Below are 10,287 nucleotides of genomic sequence, written 5' to 3'. Positions count from 1 at the left end.
TGTCACCTGGCACGTCTGATGTTGAGAGCCCAGCACAGTGACAGAGAATGCACTTGCACTTGAGTGTCCCTGGAAACAGCACAAACACATTAGTTCTCAAGTCTTTGACAGCATTTGTATTGCTGTTCTGATTTCTCTGTTTCACTTCTCCTTGCTGTTTTTACCCTTGCTTCTGCACCTCCCATGAGTAATGCTTGAAGCCTTTCAGCCCCTGCATTTGCAAAGGGACTCCCCCGGCTCTAGCAGCCTTCATTCCATCTCAGTCTGCAGCATGAGTTTCCCTTGAAAGGTTGTGCATCATTTTCCATCATCCTGCTACAGAAAACCTGCTTTCTATGGGTGATCAGTTAGCTCACTTCCAAGTCTGCTAGATTAGATACACAAAATTAGTGTGAATGGAAAAAAAATATCATTTCAGCATATATCTTCAGTGTATAAAACCTTAGACACAGATGTTGGAAGAGACAAAGCAAACACAGGTGATTGCAGAACTACTAGTACTTCCATATAAGCCTTAAAAAAGCTTACATTCACAGCCTCCTCCTCATCTCCTCCCTGCCATGCTGAAACCTTACACCTTTTATCAACATGTCATCTCTACTTCAGAGAGTGACATAACACTGTTGAAATTCTGTCTTAACCACAGGACATTGTACGGGTTGCATTCAAACTCTGTGATTGCAGAAAGTTCTCCACATCTGTTATCCCTGAGAGTTTAATAACATTAATATTGTACCTTCTAAGAAGAATGTATCACTCTAAACAGAAATTCCTTCATAATCAGATTCAAATTAATTTCTGTTATTTGCTTTTCAGAGAACTGAAAATATCAAGAGTACCTGAGCTACAAAAAGGAGAATGTCAGTAACTAATGTAATGTGCAACATTTTTGAATTTATGCCTTTACTTCCCCTGCAAATATTTTTTGCCTTTTTTGCTGTGTTTTTAGAATGACATTAGATTTTTCCTCTATGGAAAGTATTTTCCAAATTAACTCTTTTGCTATAATTTAAAGGTTGTTTTAAAGTTCATTGTCACTCTGTTATTTCCAGTGAAAGCAGGACACTGACACATATGCAGAGACTGCTGTTAAATGAGGTGTTAGGTGTACTTTTGATGATACAAAGCACTACCATCCCTGAATTAAGAAGCTTGATGATATCATCATCCCTACTTGTTCTCTTTTTCTAGAATATTCTGGTTTCTTGGGATAATTGGTGGATATAAGAGGTTAGTGGGGTTGCAGGAGCAAGTTCATGCTACTATCTTCTTTCTATTGTGTTGAGTTGGATATTTAAATATGTTCATTTTGGTACAAGAGTGAAAGTATCCTTACTTTCAAATAGAAAGAAGCAACTTCAAATACCTGATATAATTTAGACTCCTTGGAGTCATACTCCAGCAGCAGTATGTCAGAAACTAGTATTGTATCAGTTGTGACTGCTGCATTAATTGTACAGCCCTCTAATTATGGTACCTTTATTAATTACACATGTTGTATCTTACAGTGGTCATTGAAGAGTAAGTAAGAGGCACTGATGTCTTTTATTCTAGGGATAATCTATGTAAAATGATGCCACTCACGGAACTTTCCAACAACAAAAATTACAGATGTTGCTGATCTGTGGAAAGTTCCTACATGATATAACTAAGTACGTATTTTTTTTATCAGGCTACTGAGACCAGGCATTCCCCATTCTTCATTCTTCAGGTCACTGTCAAGAGAAGTGTGCAGTAAAATGAAAGACAGATGCTCTCATTTCCTCTAATGATGCAATCCCACTAATGGGACAGGTCCAGCACCCTCAGTTGCTCCTGACTCATCTAACAAGATGGGCTGCAGCTCAAGAAATACATCCCAGCCCATGTTCTGCCTGTATCAAAGAGATGAGGACTTGCAGCATCTTACAAGAGTATTACAATTCCTTGCTGAGGAAGATGAAAGTCTGGCAAAACCCAGTACATACAAGGCTTTGCTTTTGCTCAAATATTGATTCCTTACTTAAAATCTAAACTTTTTTCTTGAGTCCACTCTTGTGAAGTAGCCTCAGCCACCACTCTCAGCAGCACGTAGTTATCTGTAACTACAATGGCCATGGTAAATTAAGTTACAGATAGAAGTTACGGGTAAAGCAACATTTCCACAGGGGAAAGGTTCACATTCACATCAGATGCTCTGGAAATAATGACAGAAATCAACTACCACTGACAATAAACTTCTGCATGTCATATTCCAGAAATCTGGCGATTACAAGACTTAGACAGCAACACCTCTTCTTGCTCAGATAAGCTTATGCTTTGAAGATTTGGTTTTAGCAGTGGTTTAAATCCAAGAAAAAGCAAAGGAGGTTGAAAGATATTGTGACAATATTTTGCTTCGAAAGTTACACTCCAGGATCCCCATATCTCCCCAGCAATCTGCTTTCATGATCCCAAACCTAGCAGGGATATTTAATATCACCTGTTAAGTCCTTCTTCTTCTCTTATATCAGATATGTATGTTTGTTTTGAAATGGGGAATTACAAAATAAAGCACAGCAGAAGGAAACAGGATTGTCTTTCATGCTTGTGTGTTTGTTAAAGAAAGTGTGCAGTAACAGAAACAGAAGAGGGAGCCTTTAATCACAGTATCAGCTTTGTTTGCAGATACTCAGAACATTAAATAAAGCATGCTCCTATATGTAACATTCTTTCCCCAGATGATGGACAGAGTCCTCAGCTAGTTCTTGAATATCACCAACCTCCTTAGGCTTGGACTGACAGCTTGGTAGGTGTGTGACATGTACCCTCCCCTCGGCTGAGAAGCCATGGTTCCACACTATGCTGGGTCCCTTCTGTCTGCCCAGAAGGCACTATTTCCCAGCACTGCAAGCCTCCTGAAGCTAGGAAGCTGATATGCAACAGTGTGGGTGTGATTTCAAGATGGGCTGTCTACTCCATGGAAACACCAAGAGCCAAAGACCTTGCATCTCTGACTTTAGTGGAATGACTTTGGCTCCTAAAGTGGAAGCAGGTGCTCTGGGAGGGAGGAAAGAGACTGCTAAGCATGATGAATTACCTTCTGCAGGTGTCTGCCTACCCATTTAGGATACTTAGATACTGAAGCAGAGATGTGTGTCTTGAGTCCACTTCTGATTACCAACTGTGAGGAGCTCTCACTCCAAAGAAGGAATGAATTGCTCAGTGAAAAGGTACCATGAGTTCATGCTAAGGGAAACTGTGCATCAGCTGGCATAGGATGTGTGCCATGTACACACTAGAGTGACAACGCTACCTGAACAAGAACACAAATCGTCCTCAAGACACAGTGTTCTCTGAAGCCCTTGTTCCTCCCAATCACATCTGACAGGTCTGGCTCAGTGTCTTTGTGTGCTACAACCAACAGTGACTCTAGGGTTGGTGTTCATGCCAAACGCTGTTTAAACTTAAACCACACATGGAAGATAAAAGGCTCTTGAAGATAAAAGCCCTCTTGAAAGAGGGCTGCTGACATCTCTCTTTCCTAAAGGCCTGCTATCTTAATTTGAGGTGTAAGCAGTGAAAGCCTTAGCAGCAAAGTCAGGCACTGCCATTTCCCCATGTTTGGCAGAGGTATCTCCATTCTATCTGTGGTGTGTTGTCCCATGTCCTAGAGACAGAACCTTTTCTATCCACCTGCCCATGCCCTGCTAAGCACAGTTACCAAACTGAAGGTAGCTGGGGGTTAGCTCTCTCTCTCCCTCTTTCCTCTCCCCTCTCTCTTGCCAGCTTTTCCTGAGCACCTTTTTGGCTCCTGCTGCAGAATCTGATTACACAGATCTCACTGTGGGCTTACTTTTGCTGATGCTCTTAGCCAGCTCTACATCCTTCTACAGCAAACCTGAACAAAGGCACCTGCATTTTTCAGAAACATCAGACCAAAAAGACCAAAAAGACAAGCAGTGCACCAGCCATCACCTTTAGAGATTTCCTTTGTCGTGTCCACTGTTGACCCTGTTAACCAAAATGCCATGCTTGCTGGGAGTGCTGCAAGGCTCCTCAGCCTTGTCTGCTCACCCAGGGTCTGGCAGCCACTCAGACATTTACTGAGGATCATCTTACTGGCTATTGTAGTATTCATGACTCTGCCTGTTTAACCAGTCATAGTGACTTGGGCAGCTTCCAAGCAAGCAGCCTAATACACACAACAGTCTTCATAAATTATGACAGAGCAGTTCCATAACTTCATTTCAGCATTTAATTTCACCATCGAATCTCTTCATAGTCATATGCATACACTCATGTGCAATAGCACACTTCACTCCAGCTCAGAAATAATACCACCACAATACAGCCACCCCCAGCATTTCCAGTTGTGCTCCTGAAATTAATGGAGACACATTAGTGACTTCAAACAAAAGCAGGCAACTTCATTTGAATGGGATACAGCACCACTTGCCTCCAACATGTCCTGAATTAGTGCTAAAGGTTTGTCCTAGATACTTTTACACTTTGAACCACCATGTTGTTTGGCTCATCCACTCACAGAAAGCCAGACAGGTTTGCCAGACTGGGATTTGAAGATGAAATGTCTCGGGCCATGTGCGTCACTCTTAAAGTATGCGCTGAGTCACCACCAGCTAAATCCAGGGAACACCACAATGTGGCGCTCCCTCCCGAGTCAATGCAGTCGTTTTGACTCATCCACTGTTTCTTTTGTTTACTTTATATTCCCCTAACTTTTTAAACTGGAATGTCTTCAGGACATTAAGGAAACTCCTTCTACCCATCACACTGTATCTTTTAATTCACGTTCTTGAAGTTAATTATTTCATTAATTTCCGCTTATTCAGTGGGTTAGCCTCTCCAAAGCAACAGCATAAATTATGCCCACCTAAATTACTCCTTTTCCCCAAGTGCTTACATATGCAGAGACAGGTTCCATGCAAACAAGCTCTACCTCTCCACTAGCTGCAGTCCACAGGACTATGTGATGAGCAGTCCCCACTGCAGTCATTCAGCTGTCCTGACCTCAGGCTCTGTGGAGAAAACATCAGCACTGATGGTGTTCCTCACTGCTGCATTGCCATATAGCTAATGGCAGCACAATCCAAATGTTCAGGATTTCACCAAATTAAGCCCTTACTAAGCAACAGGAGCTATATACATATCATGAACAGTGGAAGAGTATTAATCTCCTCTCCAAGAGATCACATGGATATTAAAAGCCTGGCAAATGCTATAAATTGGGGAAGGGAGGGGAAAGGGTGTTACCAAATAAACAGTACCTCAGACTCAAGCACACTGAACTCTGTTCCCAGTAGTTTGCTTCTTGAAGGTGAGGCACAAAGCTGGAATGCAGTTGCTGAACCAAATGTAGGTGATAACTGCAACAGATACCCACTCATGCAACTCATGTTTGCTCTCACAGAAAGCACTCACCATTTGATGCATGCTTGGCAGTTAAAATGCTGCCAGCCTTAAGAATTACTATACATTGATTTTGAGAACTGCCATAAAACACAGTGGGCGTTCCTCCTGCCCATTGTTTCCCCAGAGGTCTCTGCACCAACTGACTGGTCGTGGGAGCTGTAATACCTGGAGGTGACCTATTGATAGAGAGCTGAGAGTCTTTATTGGGGTATTTCTCTCAAGTTCCATACGTAGAGTTGTCAAACCTAGGTTTTTCTTCTCTTCCCACATTTTGTTGCGTTGCTTCATTATACAAGTGCTCACTAATGCTCTTTACTGCATATTACTAACACTTTCAAAACAAAGGATTGAGGCTTAGTCCATGCGTGCTACCTGCAGACCATGTTGACATGCAGACCTCCAAACACAGAGTTAACTTTAGCAGCAAGACTCCGCTTTACAACGCATAATAATCCCATGGAGACCAGGTGTAGCAAGTTCTACCACAAAGCTGCAGTCTCTAGGTTACAGCTGCATTAGGGCCCTAGCTATGGGTCTGCTGATCATAGACTGTACTTGCTCTCTCCCCTGGACACTCCTATGCTCTGGCAAAAAGCAATATGCAGGTGAGCACCATGCTGACACAAGCTGCATGTAGCATTCAACAGCTATGTGGCAGGGAAGCAGGGTACCCAGAGACATGGGAGTGGACACACTTGCTATCTCTGCATTTCAAATGCTGCTTCTCTATTGAGGCATAGACCCTGAAGATTGACTCTGATAGGATTCAGTTACAGATAATACCAGGCAGACCTTGGTACCACTGAGCTGACTCTGTACCACAGGAGAAATCCCAGGTTCTTTATGAACTCTAGTGCAACTATGAACCTATCTCCATGTTCACACAAATACACCTTTCTCCCTTTTCCTGGCCTCCAAAGAGCTGGCAACATCACCAGGGAAGCTGGTTTTGGGCACATTTCAATGACAGAAAAGTCCAAGTCACAAAAGCTCGTATTGGATCGGTGAGTCCTTGTGGAATGATGGAATTTGTCACAATATCTTTGCACAGCATTCCATGCATCCTTCACAATCTCTAGTCTGTTTTCCATTATCTGAAGCATCTCCACCTCCCTTGGTCTGGATGACAAGAGAGCTGACTATGTAGCCAGCCTGTTGTACTGGTCCTGCTAGCAAACAATGCCTTGAGAATGTTTACCTGCAAACCTAAAGAAGGTTATCACTCCTGAGACAAAACATGTAGGTAATACATACTCTCCTGACTGTTGCTGAATCAAAATTATGATGACTAATGTGCTTATGCTGTATTTAAGAGTGATGCTGTTTATTAACCATGTTCAAAGAGCCTATGACAGATCAAATACATCCATAATGAAACTTGGGTCCCAAACAGCTGTTACTGCAGGTAGGCATTGTGCTGCTTGATTCCCAGAGCAGTTACAACATAATGGGCTAAATATCTTCAGTCATCATACCACAGTCAGACAAAATGAAGCCTAAACTTGGTGGGCCAAAGTTGTTTTCATTGAGGAGTTATGAAAAAAAAAATAAGAAAAAATAGCTGAATTAATAACTGAAGTGTGTTATCTCTTGCCAAAATTATACCTGAATACTGGGAACCAATGCCATAATCAATAAAAGGTTCTGGCATGTCAAGGAAAATATAGTTCCATGAGCTAAATATATGTACTGAGTACTAAGTTAAGAGTCTAAGAAGGGACATCACTATGGGACTTCTGGACCTTTCTGGTGAAAGTCTCGACTGTTTCTGTAAAGAGAATTCTGGACTCAAAAACTTTGTGGAGTTCTTGGAAGAGGCCAAACACAAGTGGAGAAAAGGGTGATGCAGCATATCCAATCTACCTGGATTTTTGGCAAAATTCCCGATCAAAGACTTTCAGAAAAAGAAGGCAGCCATGGAAGACGAGAGGTTGTTTTAGAATAACTGATTTCAAGGGAAAAAAAACACAGTAGCAGAAAAACAGTCAGTATTCACTATGTCAGTAACTCACCCGTGTTTATAAATGGTCTGAAGAGGGTAGAGCACTGAGGAACAAAAGTTTGCTGCTAACATTCTAACTTGGCATACAGAACAATGGTTTGTGAAATGGCTGTAACCAATAGGGAAAGAGATGTAAGTACAGGCAGCTGTATGAAAACATCAGCTCATTGCTAAGGAGTTAAATATTAGGGACTATTGGAGAAGCAACACAGTGCAAAACAGAAGTCACCAATGTACCATCTACAGCTTGAATACTGTGTGTTGTTTGGAGAGTGTATAGAAATGGGAAGGTCTTAGAGAAATTAAACGAGACAATTGCTGAGAGTGGCTGACTGGGAAGGAATTGTCTGACACCAACACGTGCAAAGTACCTAAAAGGAAATATGATACTGGCTTACAAAATTTCAAGTAGATGGACAACACAGGGCCTTATTCACATTATCTTCTCCTTTAGGAATGAGGGGCCATCCAATGAAGAGTGTGGATCCTGACTCAAAGTGAGTAAAGAGAGGTTGACAAAATGACACTCAAATTAGGCAGGCAAAATTAGACTTAAGAAAATTCTCACGCTGAAAGTAGCAGGATGTTGACACAGTATAATGGGGGATGTGATTCTTGGCTGTGCTGGTTTTACTCCTAGCAGGGTATCTGCCTCTAACTTCTTTCTGTTGCTGTTACCCATGTTCTTAGTCACAAAGTGTCTTTCTTGGGAGAAAGTGTATTTCTTCTTTTCCTCACAGCAGGAAAGGAGCTTAGCTGCCCCAGCCTTTGTCTCCTTTTTTTCTGAACTTCAGAGCACATTTCTACGATGCTCCAAAGCACAGCACACAAGTGGTTCTGGCCACATCTTCTGTGAATCTGGTATGTCAGCCAGGTGCCTTTTGCTGCAGCTCTGCTGTTTTCTTGTTGCCTATGTCTCTTGATGCCTTGCTTTCTTGTTGACCTCCAGAGGCACAGGTGAGAAGATTACTCTGGCAGAGTTGGATCTATCCTGAGCCAGAGTGAGTAGAGCCATTCCTATGGTCATCAGAGGAGGCTTCTTCCCTGCTGCTTGGGAGGTTAGCCAGAGGCTTTGCAGCTACTGTGCTCTGACTTATGTTGTGGTAGTTGTTAGAATGCTGTTAAGTTAGTTTATGTTAATAGTTGATAGCTTGAAATGTATCTTTTCTCCTATTTTAGTTGTGATTTCCCCCCGCTTCTCTTTCTCCTATTGTTTACTTGAAGTCAGGTAACCATGGTTACTGAAGTTTTTCTCCTCAGCTCCACGGCGAGAGGCCGGATAAAGAAAGGACCCTGCTGGCATTTCTAGCTGGTTGAAGTTTCGGTAGCCCAGGAAAGCACAGGGGTGATAGCAGAAAGATCCTTCTTTCCAACATGGAAGTTTGTAACTCTGTTTTTCCTGTCCCAGAATGCCTCTGAGCTATGGAAGCTGAGAGGGCATTCTTAGCTTCCCTTTCTTGCCCTCCTGTGTTGCTAGGAAACCAGCCTCCCCCTCTCTGCCCCTCTGTGGAGAATACTCCTTTGTGGGCATTTGAAGAAGTTGGTGTTGTCTGTTATTTCTTATCTTGGTGTGTGTAACCTTGATTTGCAGAAAGTTTGTAAGATGTACTAGCTGAGAAAAATAATTGGTTCTCTCTCTGATGTTCCCTTCCTTCAAGAAACCCTGTTAAAAGAGACCCCAAATCCTTGGTCTTTTGCCCTTTGGATTCCCCTTCACAGAAATAAACTGTGGAATGCAAACCAGGGAGAGAGTCCACCCCGATTTCTTTACTCACTTGATAGACTTGAATTCCTGAAGAAAATCAGTGAACCCCACAAACATATGGTGTCTCGAAACCAGAGTGAGGAGAAATCTCATCATTGAGCTAGCTGGGCCACTCTGGGGGGTTTGAGTCAACTTGCAGTTGCACAGTGTAAGGATGTTGGTGGTGAGAGTCTGAGCCTCTCTCTTGTTCTGAACAAAAAGCTCATCCAGCAAAACAACCAAATACTGTTCCAAGCCAGAAGTAAACTTTCCACCATCCTCTGGGTTTAACTTTAATCCAGAACTGATCCAATCCACTCCAAGGTCACACTTGCTGATGACAGTATGAGGAAACAGTGCGCTCACACGGATAGCAGGAAAGGCTAATCGACTTCTCAGGTGCAACGTAAGCTTGAGTTGCTTGTGAAAGCTTGACACGGTGCACAAAAAAATACACTGATTTTCAACTCCCTGATGTTTTCATGAATCTTGTACTGATTGTTTTTTTTAGCATCTAAACCTTTAATCAGCAATAGGTAGGGAGAGTTTTTTCATTCTCTTAGTGTTTGAATTGCAAAGTTGGAACTGTTTGGAAATATATTTGCTGTAACCTGAAGACAATAATCTTTATATTAGCCAAAGAGCACAGCCTCCCCTTATCCACTCACCCCGCAAACAGGTTTAAGCAACCACCACCACTCTCCTAGGCTGTATGTTCCTATCCCACCACTACCTGGCTGCACAGGCACATAACTGCCAGTTCAAGGAACTGAATCAAATTGAATGAACAACCAGCCTAGCCTAACTGCTATGTTAATTGAAGCAAACTAATTCATGCTAAATTCAGGATTTGCATTTGCAATATAGCTACAAAGCATTTGCAATATAGCTACAAAGGGGGAAAACGCCACTTAAAGGACTGTGAGATCCTTGAATAGTATTCTCTAAAATTTGTCACACATTGTAGAACCTCGATTTAAAAAGAAATAATTCTATTTATTAAAACTTCTTTCTCAACAAGCTTTCAACATACTGGAGTGCCATCTAATTCTTATTCATGTAATTGGCAGAACTCCACTGTTGCCACAGGTAAGAAAGATCCTTCATTGCAGCCTGCTTTGCCAACCTGCAGATGAAAGCTAGAAGGGAG

The sequence above is a fragment of the Cyanistes caeruleus genome, chromosome Z (assembly GCF_971803275.1).
Source record: "Cyanistes caeruleus chromosome Z, bCyaCae1.hap1.1, whole genome shotgun sequence".
Classification (NCBI taxonomy): domain Eukaryota; kingdom Metazoa; phylum Chordata; class Aves; order Passeriformes; family Paridae; genus Cyanistes; species Cyanistes caeruleus.
Note: the sequence above shows the minus strand (reverse complement) of the source record.